The 14878-nt window shown below is 39.1% G+C and overlaps 1 protein-coding gene across 8 annotated transcripts in view; it reads left to right on the forward strand.

The window, feature by feature from the left end:
• The first annotated feature begins 1047 nt into the window (after positions 1-1047).
• The window catches only part of LOC136831258 (organic cation transporter protein-like), a 214002-nt gene continuing 200171 nt past the window's right edge, over positions 1048-14878 (forward strand). For 2 of the 8 annotated variants that reach the window (XR_010850816.1, XM_067091342.1), the window contains exon 1: positions 1048-1188. The gene's annotated coding sequence lies outside the window, so the exon portion shown is untranslated. Of the gene's footprint in view, positions 1189-3926; positions 4859-14073; positions 14122-14878 lie in introns of those variants that run through there. The other 6 variants (XR_010850820.1, XR_010850815.1, XR_010850821.1 and 3 more) reach the window with 4 other exon arrangements.

The raw sequence follows: 14878 nt of genomic DNA on the forward strand, positions 1-14878 counted from the left end.
ACGATACCCCACCGCCTTGGCGTGGTAGGTGGAATTCGGCCCGGAGTGGTCTTCTTGTTGGGTCGGGATCTTCTCTGCGGAAGCCCGTCACCAACGCCACTCCGCAGCCACGTTACCTCCTCCACGGAGGCCCCAGTTGTAACTCCCAAAAATGACAAACCTCCACCTTCCGCCCACCAAAGTGGTCCGCGGAAGGGGCGCCACCCAACCTATTCCAGGCCTAGCCCTCTCCAATCGCGAAGGGCTGGCCCACCAAGAGGTCCTCCCCCTCCGCGAAGAGAGATTCAGGAGGAGCAGTACCGCTGCAGGACGTGCAAGCGGGCAGACCACTCCACAAATTGGGAGGGCTGCCCAACCAAGCAACGCCCAGCGGACGCCCCCGAACAAAACTCTAGGAGAGGCTACGATCTCCTGCTGGGGCAGGAATCTCTGCCGCAGCCAACCACAAGTCGTCCCGCGAGGTAGTGCACCTCCGGACCCCTCATCAGGCATGCCTGACCTCAACTGCTGCCAGTGCCACTTGCGAGCACTGAGCAGTGCCAGACTCCGTCCGCCACGGACGTTGAGCTACCAATGGAAAAGGCCCCTCTGCCGGGTCTAAATCATGAGGCGAATCCTCCTCCGGGAGATTTAGGATTCCCCATGCAGTTGATCATCGCGACTGGAGAGCCTCCAGCACCGAAACTTCTTCTGGGCAAGAATTTGAATCCAGGATGAACCCTGGAGGATCGAAATGGTACCCCTCCCTTGGAAGACCAGGAACTGGCATCCTCGGACGCAGAAGTCGAGATCGCTCTCGCTCCGGTTGTCGCAGCAGCCGGAGTAGGGAGTCCTCCCGCAGCTTTGCAGTTGCCCCTGACTTCGCGCCCGCTAGCCCTTCTGGCCTGTCCCGGAGTTGGTGCTCTCATCACCTGCTAGGCCAGCTACTGATAGGCCTTGGAGGAAACCGAAGAAGAAGAAGAAGGGGCGGAAGAGAGCCCAGTAGTTGCCGAGCTATAAGCTCCTCCTGGCACTAGTGCCCTCTTGGCACAGTGCCCTAACATCTAAGAGTGATCCTGGCCCTTGCCCAGAGGAGGTAGCCAGTGTGATCTCTTCCTTTCATTGTGCATAGCCTAGGCCACCTTAAAGTACGGTACATCAATTTAGTAACCTTGTTCTTTCCACTTACCACCGAGCCGCAGTAATCATGTAAGTAGCCTAACTAATTTCAGTAATCTTAACTATTGTGAAACGAGCCACGATGCTCGTGACACGCATGGCCTAAGACCTCAGTGAGGCACCCATTTATCATATGAGGCAACCCTCATGAATTAACTAGTAAATTTTAATTGTATTAAACATAAACCATGTTGTAATTTAGTTAGAATATTAACTCTTATGTTGGTGCTACGGTCGGGTTAGGATAGGTTAGGCTAGGGAATATCATAGAATGTACCACTAGGCTAGGTCTAAAACACATCTTGATTGTAGGAGGTAGCCTATAAAAACCGTGAGCACCTTCTAGTACTATTAGAATTAGGTTAAGTAGTGATTATAGCTCATATCCTATCTAGGGTTAGGTAGTTCTGTAGCTAGGTAGGCTAACCAGGACTAATCTGCTCAGGGAAGGAGAGTAACCTACGAGAGGCGAACAGCTTGCTTAGTATAGACCTTCACGCCCGAAAAGGGAGTGAAGGCCCTCTTAAAGGGGGAGCTTTTATAAATATTTACGCTGTTAAGCCCTCGAACATTTAGGGATAGAAATATCAGCCTGACTGAGACAGGGAAATTGCTTTGTCCCACGATAGGTAGCATTTAGGCATTTAACCCCATAGGCTGGAAAGTTTGTAAACAAAATATGTTAGGGCATTAGGGACCTAAGCCTCAGAGAGGGTTTACGCTCAATGACCCCTAGTTATGGTGGCCCTTAAGCTTTATTCTATGCATTCGACGATGCCTTTGTCAAGGTCGGATTGCCGGGCGGTATAAGTCCTCCTCTGGAAGAACGGCGAGGTCGGGTCAGTGAGAGAGATCCCAGCGGTCACGGAACCAGGGTGACGCCTGCGTGCGTGCCCGAACGTTATTCTTTATTACTTTCTCTCCTACGTCTATCTTAATTAGTGAATTGGGAAGACTGCCAGAATACGACTCCTGAGGTCCTCGTTTGCGCAGCTTAATCGGCGTTCACGGTAAGTCCGATTCTTGTTGAAGCTTCGTCGATTGACTAGTACTTTTCTGTATTTCACATTTTTCTTTGTTTTCTTCCTTCAGCCACCACTTAGGGTATATGTGTTTACAAAGTCTAGATTAAGCCTAATTATTTTATTGTTAGCTTCAACCCCATTATTCCAGTAAAATACCTAGGATTTAGGGTAAGCAAAATCAGGTTAAATCTCGATGCTTTGATTGCCTCGGCGTCCGAATGTTTGGAAGAACCGTTGCGTTTAAAATCAAATTCATCTCAAATATTCTTTGTTAAGGTTAATAACCCTTAACTGGCGACCTTTGGCTAATTAACGTCTGTCTTTGAGGTTAACTTTTGGCTTCAAGTGACAGGTTACGTGTAATCTTGGTTTGCAGGGCCGTAAAAATTACGTAAATTGAATAATACATGATCAACCAAGACCCTTCACACGTAACAATATATATATATATATATATATATAATATATATATATATATATATATATATATATATATATATATATATATATATATATATATATATATATATATATATATGCAGTTCTTATTTGTATAAAAATATTTCCAGGTGTTTTTGTGACAGAGCGCAAGGCGAGTAAATGGCTGTTTTTAAGGTTCAAGGGTGAGTCTGCATAAATAAACTAGTAACCGTCTTTGTTTCTCGCCTTTTCTGGAGACTAAGCCATTTATGACATCATTGTATGTGATCTCGCTGCCAGTTTTGTCGTTGACACTGGTAATTGCAAGTCCCCTCAGTCTTTCCTGTGCCATGGTAGATATCCAGTAGGTTTTAATCAATTTGAGCTTAGAAAAGCTTCTTTGGGCTGAGGCAACTGTTACAGGGAGCGTGCAGGCGATCTTAAGAGCTTTCCAAAGATTTGGGTACAACTCACAAATGTCATTTTGCGAGAGGTAAGTAAGCAGGGGTGTCACTTGTGGGAGGGCTGGGGGCACTTGCCCCCTCAAGACACTGATGGCACCCCCAAGACTTGGTTTGACCCCCTAGCCTTTGAAATAATAATAATCATATATATATATATATATATATATATATATATATATATATATATATATATATATATATATACAGTATATATTATGTGAGTGGGTCTGGCACATCTCATTGCTGTTTTATTTACTCAATACAGCTCTTATATGGCTTCAAAATGCTCCAAAATGTGCACAAATTTCCAAAAATATCATGGGGGCGGCCCATACAGCACCCCACCTACCCCCAGCTGATAGGGCTTGCTTTGCTCGACACCCTCCCCCCGCCCATACAATAAGTTCTAAACCTTCGGCCCCCACCCCTACGGAAAAAAATCCGAAATGACGCCACTGTAAGTAAGAAGCTCAAATGCTGTCATCTTTGCTTGTGGGAATTTTGGAAGACTCTCCACCTCTAGTCAGAATGATTCAATTTCCTTTTCCATTGAGAGATGAATTACCTCATCAGCTGTGCCTACTATCTCATAGAAACTTCCTTTCCGTCTGATATAGCTGAAAGCAGACTTAATGATTTTGAAGTTTCACGTTTATTTCTTACCGGTAGGCTATGAAATATTCCAAGGACTGTATTGGAGTGTTCTCATCACTGATAAATTGCATTTTTAAAATTTTTATTTTTATTTTTTTTACGCGAAAGCTTATCCCAGACACCATATTAATGCATAAGCTTTGCGGCTGATATTTCGCTGGGTCTATCTTTGGAAATATTTGTTGAGAAAGAATTTGAAAGATATCTACATGAGGTAGACTGTAAATGTTTCCCGAACGCACAAAGAAATCCCACCGACAATGTTTATTAGATTTTGCTCGTTCTTCGATGTGTCAACAGCTTGACGCTTTACTCAGTGCGCATATTGATACTTTCGTTGTGTGGACAGAGTTATAAGTCCAAAGTTGTGGAATTTATTCTTAGAAAAATTGAAATATGGGATTTGAGTGTTGTGTTGTGTGTGATATTAGTAGCCTACGCAGCAGATTGTTAGTCAAGACCATGAAGACAAGCGACTTACCCTAAGCCTTAGCCCATAGTCATGGGTTCTCATGTTCATTGACCCCCATACCCGAGTGAACTTTTGACTCACTTAGGATGCTCCAAGTACCATAGGTCAGGCTTTTAGGGGACTCTGTACATCCATAGGCCTATGGTCTCCTTGGAGGTTGAGTGGTACTGCTGTTACTGAATTATGGAAAATATATTGATGTACAGTAACAAAAGATGTTCAGCATTTAGCCACATAGGCCTAGGCGTGTTTGAAAGATTTTTTTTTTGTGCGTATGACTTGAAATTCCTTAAGGGATATGGATATAACTAATGAATTACCAATAATATGGCAACGCTCAGGAAACAAATTCGTCATTTTGGAAATAATTAATGTACCAACAGGAAGTTCTGGACTAGGCCTCTGTGTAATTCACAGTAACTTCATGTCTCTCTCATGGTCAGTCAATCGTGCATCAGATATTAGGCTGCCAAATAAATTAAAGATTCCCATGTGACCATAACAAATATTAATATTCTGGATAATATACTGTCAAGTTTACTAAGGTTCATAGGGTATGTTCCGGTTATATTTTGTATGGGGCGAAGCAGCAGAGCCACAAGGCAAGTGAATGGCTTTCCAATTATGCTCCGGGCCCGAGGGAGTTACGTCATTAATTTTGAAAGGTAAGGGAGTTTTTTTTGGTTTTCATTTGTGTGTGTATGCATTTGAAGTGTTATTCTGGAATGAAATACCTGGATAGCCTAGTTACGAACCGTAGGTAAAGCTGGATTAGGTTAGTTCACGGGGAGGTGGACTTAGGAATGAGAGGTGAATTTGAACATCGTAGCCTGTCTGTCGCTCTCTGTTTAGCAGTTATCGTGTTTCGTCACACGAAAATATTTTTAAATAGGAGGATTATCATATTTGAAACATAATACACCAGAACAATGTATTTTTGTTATTTAAAAAATGTTGTCTTTAGTTTGTAGCCTATGTTGGGTAGAACTGAAGTTACTACCGTGTCCTGGTTCCCGCCATTTGTCGGTAAATATCTTGAACTGATATTGAATCAAATTGTGGGTTGCAGAAACTCGTGCTCTGTACCATTTTTATGGTTATCATGATATCAGCAGTGGATATATACAGTCGACTGTGAAAAACAGATAATAGTGTCACCCTCCTGTAATTGCTAATAGTTTTCATAATTAACCTAGTCTGCAATTGCCAAGTGTTCGTAATTAACCATATAACTTTTTGAAGATACCGTATTAATGTGTATTGAAAAAAAGTCAGTAAATACCAATACCAGAATTGCCAACAAAAAAAAGTTTATATTTCTAGTGAGCGAGTGAAAAAAAAAGTTATTCATAGTTTTCATATGATTATTATAACACAGTTCTAGGCAATGTAATGTCTCTTTGGTTCTTGAGAATTTATTGATTTTCCCAGTATTCTGAACACTTACAATTCATATTCTTTTCAGTTTAATGTTCTTTATATAGCTTTAGGCATATAGTTAATTACCACCTTCATGGTAATTTTATGCACGTAACGTTATTCATGACAAATTACTGCTGTTCATGAAATTGGCATTCTTTGCAGAATGGATGTTCAACTTCGTAATAATCTCTCTCTCTCTCTCTCTCTCTCTCTCTCTCTCTCTCTCTCTCTCTCTCTCTCTCTCTCTCTCTCTCTCTCTCTACGGATGTGAATTAGAAGCCGCTGTACGTACAGAGTAAATGACGTTTGGCCTTGTTTGATTTGTTTAAAAAAACTTGTACAAAGAGCTTCAAAAAGACCCAGGTAACCAGAGGCTAAATAAGGCTGCTGGAAGCATGTATTTTGAGTCGGTTGTTTATCATTATTGGTTTTTGGATAAAGTTAGTAAAATGCTTTAAATGCGGAATGCCCTCAATGGATGTTCTTAATAGTAGAATTTCATCTAATTATAGTGCTAATTGAAGTACATTTGTTGACACTGTGTGTAAACTTGAAGTGTGAATTATACAGGGTAGGCTAATCTGGCAAGACAGTTGGCTGCGTGTAGTATTTGTAAAATATTTGTGAACAGTCCCTTGCGCAAGGTGTCATTGCTGATTTGTTTTGAATAAAGTTAGGGTGAAATATTGATTTCTGTTGTTTGGATTTCACTGCTCCGACATCAGAGGCTCATTTGATTTGATTTTAGTTCGTAACACTTGAGAGTTTTATTTTTAATGTTTCTTATCTTTAATAATAATTATACGTTAATGAGTGTAGTGAAAAAAAAAAACTAGATCCGTTTTTTCTCGACAATCCTTCACAACGTTCAGGATAAGCAAGGGGAAGTGGTAAGCAGGCGACAGAGTTCGTGGGTTTCTCAATTTTTAAAAAATTTGTCTGAGTGTTATTTGTGTCCGGCGAATTGCCGGTATTAGCAGTATCATGAATATCTGAAGAGGAACCGAGGTGATGACGAGACATGTAGAGGAGTGATCCACGTCTTTCTTGGGGCCATATCATATGCTAAGCTGATCACACTCCATGTCGTCACGTCCGCAGCCAAGAGCCGGTTCATATACAGTAGGTTGCTAATTTAATACCTTTGGATTTCTTTTTCATCCGAGGCTTGATATAATTGATATTCGGTTAAAGTAGTCTGATTGTTCAGAAATATGGTTTGGGTAAAATTGTTACTTTCAGAAGCCGGTTTTTTGAGTTTTGTATAACTTTTTTCAGAGTTGTCTTGTACCGGACCGCGTGGTCCTTAAGGGTGTGCGTTAGTTTAATGTATGTTAAATTAAGTAGTCTATTTTTTTTAAATAAAATTGTAAAACCCTACCTGATCTTGATGGACCTTCGCTTCGATGTTTGCTGATAGTGTCCTTCAGGCCTGACCATGCCATTCGGACTTAGAACCCTCCCAGTCGTGGGGAAAAATTCGCGACAGTGAGAGTGATGTTATGCAGGTGTAGTTTGATTGACATAGCTTAATTCAAGAAGTATCTAATTACATGTACGTAAGAAAAAATGCGGCAATTCTGCAGAAGAGCGCCACACGGAGTTTATTAATAAAATTTTTTGATTGAACAGTATACTCTAGAAAAGGATGTTAATGCAGTGCCGGTGAGATAATTTGAGAAATTTTAATAGCTACCGAGAAAACTCACGACAAATTAGTCATCCCTTAAGGGTGCTCTTGAAATTTTAATATAAATTCGTCACCCCTTACAGGATGATCCTGGAATTCTTACACAGTAGGTATCCCCTATGAATGCTCTTGAAATTATTATATAAAATATGCATCTCTTATGGATGCTCTTGAAACTTTTCCATAAAATAGGTCCTTATGGATGCTCTTGAAGGTTTTATATAAAATAAGCATGTCTTATGGATGCGTTAGAAGTTTTTCTAAGTTCTTTGTTTATGTCAACATTGTCACGATTCACGAAGCGGAGCTCCCGATAGAATTTTGTTTGTGAGAGTGCATTGTGGGGTAAGCATGGCTTGAGCATCAGGAACGTCTTCTCTTGAGCTGTGGGGCCGTGATAAAATGCTGAAACGTGATTCGTTGTAGCTTGTTTCAGAATTTATGCAGGATTTCGGAAATTAGCCCGTCCTTTAAAATTCCGGCTTCAGTTCGCAGTCATGGTGCCTTTGGTTCAGCTGTGTCCGTGATTCTGGTTTATTGTGGGTGTATTGGTAAATGATGTGCCGAATTTCGTGTTCCTTACACAGACCCTCTTGTTTACCTTGTTTTACGTTTTTCTTTGTGGTGTCCCAATGTCATTCTTCTTTAAAGTATAGGGACGGAGATATCGTTTATAATGAAATTATTTTGACTGAGCAATATAGAATATATAGAAAATGTATATATAATGCAGTATAGGTGAGATAATTTGATAAATTTGCCGTCTCTTTGTTTTTACGTTTATCTCCGAGAGGCTGATGCTAAACCAGGATTAATAGAGTGCAGGGTTAGTCCGCTTCTGACCAAAATAAGGACAATCTCGCGCACGACGTCGTCTGGCTGCACATGGCTGAGGGTAAGGTAAAGGAAAGTCATCAGTCAGTATTTGACCTCACCAGAGTGAAGAACACGGAAACTCTCTTAACCCGGATTAAGGCGCTCTTCACCCGGTCAGTCCCAGGATTAATATATAGCACAAAATTTAAACAGAATTTTCTTATCCTTTTTTACGTTGAATGATGTGGGTTGCTGATGATAGTTAAGACTGTCATTTAAGTATACATATATATATATATATATATATATATATATATATATATATATACACATATATAGATGTATATATATATGTCTCTGTGTGTATGTATGTATGTATGTATATACATATATTAACCAAAGAATGTAAGGAATCATAAAAGAAACAAAGTCACACCTGGTCCAGATTTACATGGTTAGGCCTACTGCATTACCCAAATAACAAGAAAAAGACATATGGAGGATTATATCAATCCTTTGATTCAGCAGTAGCTGGAGATTGACGGGGACCTCTCTCGCCTAAGTTTTTGAAAGAGAGAGAATGCGGTGGGCACACAATTACCATAGTGACCCTTCATTTCTTTGTTTTCCTGTCTTCTACGGTGCATACCAGTGACGTCACAAACATGTGCAGAAACCCCGGGACGATCTAACCCTGTACTCTATTAATCCTGATGCTAAACATGGCGCAATGCGGAGCTTTCGGTAACGTGAAAACATAAGCAAGGGACGGTAAATATCTCAAATTATCTTATCTGTACTGCTTTATGTAAACCGTTTTCCATAATGTTCAAATGAAAAAAATTATTTGATAAAATACCTCTGTGCAGAGCTCTTTTGTAGAATTACCCAAAATGCTCTCAAATGATATTTCATGCATACGTGCAACTATAAAGCACTGACATGAACGGCAAAGCCATTCTGTATACTGTTGCGGTAGTGATCTTTATAACTTTGAACAACTAGTAGGCCTAATTATAATATTCAATTCTAGGCTAGTCGAGTGTTTTTTTTTCTGTCCTCGTGTGTCAATGATTTTGTCTTATAACTCTCTCTCTCTCTCTCTCTCTCTCTCTCTCTCTCTCTCTCTCTCTCTCTCTCTCTCTCTCTCTCTCTCTCTCTCATGATTTTCAAGTTTTTTGTGCAAAAAGTATTGCCATCAAACTGTCATTTTTATATCAGTGACAATGTAGCAATAAGAATACGGCATATACAAAAATAAGGAATGGAAAAGCATGCAAGGCCCAACACAGTCTTTAGGGCTTCTAGCTCCTTCCCTTATTTCTATGGCACGAATTAGGAAATAATTGAGATAATTTCGATTTAAATGGTTATAAAAACTGTAATTTGTAGATGGATCTCATATGAAGATTAGCGATTGGGTTTGTTATTTTTTACATGGGAATAATCAGGTTCGCTGCTCTAGACATGAAAACTTCGGTACCAGACATTTGATCCCACAGGGGCTAGTACTAAACAAGGTGAAATACATTTGATCCCCCCGGGGGCTAGTACTAAACACGGCGAAACAGTGTAGATGAATCACAATTTCGCCGTATTTAGGGTTGGTCATTTTTCTCAGGACCCACTCAAAATGGGTCCTGATTCTTCACATGGGGACCATTGGGTTCGCTGTTTTTGACATGGAGATATTGGGTTCGCTATTCTTGACATGATCCATGTAGATAAAGCTGGCCTTAAATACAAATGATACCATGTAAATTGTCAGGGATTTTTGAACAGTAAACAGGTATTCTTATTTTTTTTGGTTGTTTCTCATTTCCTTGATTTTTTTAGGCTTGTCAGAGCAGTAGACCTATAACGTGTATTACAGTGTTTTATATATAATTTATTGACAAACATTGGTTTTATTCATTCCTCGAAAAATAGCTTTTAGTGTTTAATGCTAGATTTCTTAAAGGTACTGGCATTTTGTTCATAGAGCACAGTACTTAACTGCCATACAGTACTTCCCTTTTCTCTGCACCCGCGGTTGTTAGTCTGTGGACTTGCTTAGGCTAATTCCCTGCGTGTTTGGGAATGTCATCCCTTTTAATTGGAACCTAGTAAATAGTTTAACGTAATATTGTTTCTGTCGCACTGAAGCAACACCAACCATCGCGGTTAAGGGGTACACAGTACAACGTAATTGTCGTAAGATAACACCATTGTTTAACTTCGTAAGATTTTTGTCATGTACTAGAACACTAATTTTGGCCATGTTAGGAGGCAGGGGGTGTGTATATGAATTATACATATAATACATATAATATATATATATATATATATATATATATATATATATATATATATATATATATATATATATATATATATATATATATATATATATATATATATATATATATATATATATATATATATATATATGCTAGCTGACCAACCCAGCGCTGCCCTGGAAAACTCAGAATGATATATACAGGTAGGGAAAGGGAAGGAAATTACATTCCTCTATCAGAAGAGAATAAAAAGCATCTCTACTGAACAAAGTAAACAGAAAATATTGTATTTCTACAGTTTGCACTCAGGTGTGTGTGTGTGTGTGTGTGGGAGGAGAAGATCTGTCTCTCGTGCAACAACAGTGAAGTGTTGTTGCCAAAGCACCCCATAAACCTCATTTAAACAGAATTCATAACGATATATGCCATCGTGACGGTACAAAGTAGTCGCTGTAACGAATTCCAAATGTAAAATCGAAAAAGAAACGATCGAATTATTGAGAAAATTTGCGTTTAACTAATAAAGAAAAAGTATATGCTGTCATCATACATCTTAACCGTCGTGTTGAGCTAGTAGCTGCTACGCATGCGCGAATGAGGAGGACAGCTGTTTAGGGAGAAAATCTTTGGACCTGCTGGTTTGGTTTCATTGCTTTATAGCTATGAAATATTTTTTGAAACTATGCCAAAAATATTTAATTTAACAATACAACCTAACAGTGAGGTATATGTTTAACACTTATATCAGTAATTTTCATCATAAATTATGATAAAAATTCACGTAAATTCTAATAAAAATTTGTTATAGGGGATTTGTATGTGTTGCTTTAGGTTAACCATACGTCTGACAGCGCATGGAATAAAAGGTGGAGTGTCAGAAGAAAAATGAGAAATCAACTCGGTAATACTGAAGGAAAAGGTGACGTAAAAACGAAAATTTAATTTGTTTTGTCTGTGTTTGTATGTCTGTCACGGGGTAGGGGTTTGATTTTGAGTTAAAAACCTTTCTGGAGTGTCATAGAGGCCGTGTGCAAAATTTTGTTTGGGTCTGTCAAGTGGTTCGGATTTCTATAGTGGACAAGCAAATGTACAAACACTCACTTATATTATATATATATATATATATATATATATATATATATATATATATATATATATATATTTATATATGTGTGTGTGTGTGTGTGTGTATGTATGTATGCATGCATATATACCTGTACATATAGGCTACATTCACAAATATTAAACAACAAATTTCGTTTAACAACCAATTCACTATACCTGAGGAATAACTTACACCCAAGATGAATTGTCATTGGTAAGTGCTTCGTCACCAGTAGGATTCGAACTGACTCCTGGTTGGGAAACTCGAAAGTACAGTGACTATGACCATTGATCCATCAGGGAGGTATAAGTAGATATCGTTTTTGTACTCAGGATCGATAGCAACCCACCTCCACTATTACTGGTGATTGGTAAGTTTGTAACACGTGGCTAATTACGCTATGAATTTTTGTCACATACACCAGAACATTTTTATAATCACAAATATTAATATTTATGAATATAAAACAAACTGTCTTGGTGTATGTGTCAAATTATATATATATATATATATATATATATATATATATATATATATATATATATATATATATATACAGTATATATGTATATAAGTATATATATACATACATATATACACAAGTATATACTATAAATTGTGCTCTTTCATGATTCAGCAGTTGACGTGCCTTGATTCAGGAGTTAAATTGTAAATGCGTCAGTGGCAGTTGTTTTTGCTGTGGAACCAACTCTCCGTTATGGGAGGTATTGATGGCTGCCAAATCAGCTGGTCATTCATTATATTTGCTGAGGACTGCAATCACGTTGGTAGTAAGATAGAGGAGCTCATAACAAAAGGTTGCAGACCCCTTGGTGGGTGGAAATTGCCCCTGAGTGGCAGGTGGATGTCTCCTTTCTTGAGGCAAATTGGTCCTTACTGTGGGATTCCTGGAATAGATAATAACAGTGCCCCCTCCGCTGTTTGCGGTGTGAAAGTCATGAAATGCCCCATAACCTTTAATGATATTGCAGAAAAACAGAAAAAGTGTGGATGTTGTGCGGAAGAGATATATCAGCTGATTTTTTTTTTTTTGAGAGAGAGATACCTGGATGTTCCATCACATAGTGAGGTTAGTGAGACAAAGGTGACTGGGTAGTGTGCAGGAATGGCGAGGACAAAGGTCTGTTGTGTCAACGGTGGCTGAAAGATGTAGCTGTAAGATGCGGGTACTGGTTGCAGTGTAAGGAATGCTTTGGGGGCAGGTAAATGAGTACATATGAGTTAGGCCACAGGTCGGGTGGGTAAGAAAAGTTTGACAACAGTAGAAATTGTATCAGTGTGTATACACTGAGGCCAAGTGGTGGGAAAGAATGAAAATGAATGAACATCTTTTCGGGAGTTTGAAATTAGTGCCTCACTGGGTTTGGAGAACATGAAAGGATGGCTGTGTTTGGTGATATGAATGCAAAAGCAGGTGGCTGAAAAATCGATTGGGTTGAGTGTAGGCACTGAATTCCTGGAGTAAATGAGAACTGAGAAATTCCTGTGCGAATATGCTTGGAAAGGGGCTTGCTTATCGGAAGTACATTGTTTCCAACGAAGAATATTAACATGTCAAGTATACTAAGGGAAGAGAAAAGAGTGAAGAAAAGTTTGTATAGTGGTGTTAGTGTAGAGTAGATGCAAGAGCCAAGTTGGATGTAAAAACGAGTGGCTTGAGGAATACCTTAAAAGTATTTGACCAATATACTAGTCTTTATTTAATTGAAGGAAAAGCTAAAGTTAGGTAGATAGATGCAGGTTAGAGAGGAACAGGCAAAGTTCTGATTGTAAATGTTGCTGAGTGAGTAGGATAAGAAGTGAGAAGAGCATATAAGGAGAAAAAAAAATACGAAAAGTGGGCAAGGAGTTCAAGACGTAAATGAAGGGAATATATGAGGAGTTTGTAAAAATCCATTTTGGGGTAATAGGGAGATGGGTTTGAGGAGGAACGGGTAAAAAGTTAAGTGTGTAGTGAAATTACAAAAAGAAGATTATTTCAGGTACTGTTGCATGAAAGAAGATAAGGCTATGTGCGGGCATGAAAGAAGGCTGGATAGATAGTCAAGAAAGAAGGAAAAGAGACCGCGAACAAGAACTCTTAGAATGATTTTTTTCTATAAAGGGCAATTAAAAAATCTTATAAATTGAGAGAAAGCTTAATGAACAAATGGATCTCAGAATAAAGGAAGTAGATGGAGAGATGCCATCAGAGTCTAAGTGCAGTTGTTCTGGGTCAGTGGGTACTGTACTTGTTAAATTTTGAAGATGGAGAGGCAGGGCTGAATGATGCAAGAGGAGAAAGAGCTGCATGTGGTTTGAGAATTCTTGTGGAAACGATTGTTGGGGAGAAGGCCAATAAAGAATTTAAAGAATGATGAAATGACTTCAGGAATTGATGAGATTGCAAGCATAATGCTGTTACAGTGATGATGGTGTGACTGGGTTGTTAACTAGGGTTTGTAAGATTTGTCTGGATGCATTCAGGGTTCCAAAGGAATAGGTGAGTGGAATAATTGTATATTTGTATAAAGGCAAAACTAATAAAAGGCGAATCTTAGAATTATAGGACAGTTACGTTGCTGAGTGTACCACGGAAGGAGTACTGTATATATGGTAAGATTTTGGGGTAAGTCCCCGTACGGGGGTAGTGCCGTCAGTGCACCTCATGCGGCCCACTGTAGGCATTACTCAAGGTTCTTTGCAGCGTGCCTTCGGCCCCTAGCTGCAACCTCTTTCGTTTCTTTTACTGTACTTCCTTTCATATTCTCTTCCATCTTACTTTCCACCCTCTCCTAACAGTTGATTCATAGCCTTTGTCCTAAATTCTACATTCAATTCACTTCAGTTCATTCTGGGGAAGCACCATAAGGCAGAAGGACTGATAAGGGAAGAACAGGGTTGGTTTAGACAAGGAAGAGTTTTTGTGGATCAAGATGTGTTTTGAAATGGCCATGTGAAATGTTTGAAAATAAAGGGAAAACTCTCTTTTTGGTATACTTGGACCTAGAAAAAAAACTTAATACAGAATCAGCAGGGAGTGTGGGTCTTGTTGAGAATGTATATTATAGATGATAACTTACTGAGAATGTCAAAAGTTTTTATAGTATAAGTGAAATGTCTGTAAGAATATGTAGGCGTTAGAGTAACTAGTTTGATGTAAAAGTGAGTCTGAGACAAAGTGTGTTATTTCCCTGTGTTTGTTGAATATCCTGAAGGATGGAGTGATGAAAGAGGCCACATAAAGGTCAGTGGATGTAGGTACAAGGTTTTGAGATAAGAAAACGGAATGGTTGATTGTTCCAGATAGCAAAGTGCTAATTTTGGAACAGTGAAGAGAAACTGCAGAAGCCAGTAAACTGTATGGAAGCAT

This window comes from Macrobrachium rosenbergii, chromosome 48 (assembly GCF_040412425.1).
Source record: "Macrobrachium rosenbergii isolate ZJJX-2024 chromosome 48, ASM4041242v1, whole genome shotgun sequence".
Lineage (NCBI taxonomy): Eukaryota > Metazoa > Arthropoda > Malacostraca > Decapoda > Palaemonidae > Macrobrachium > Macrobrachium rosenbergii.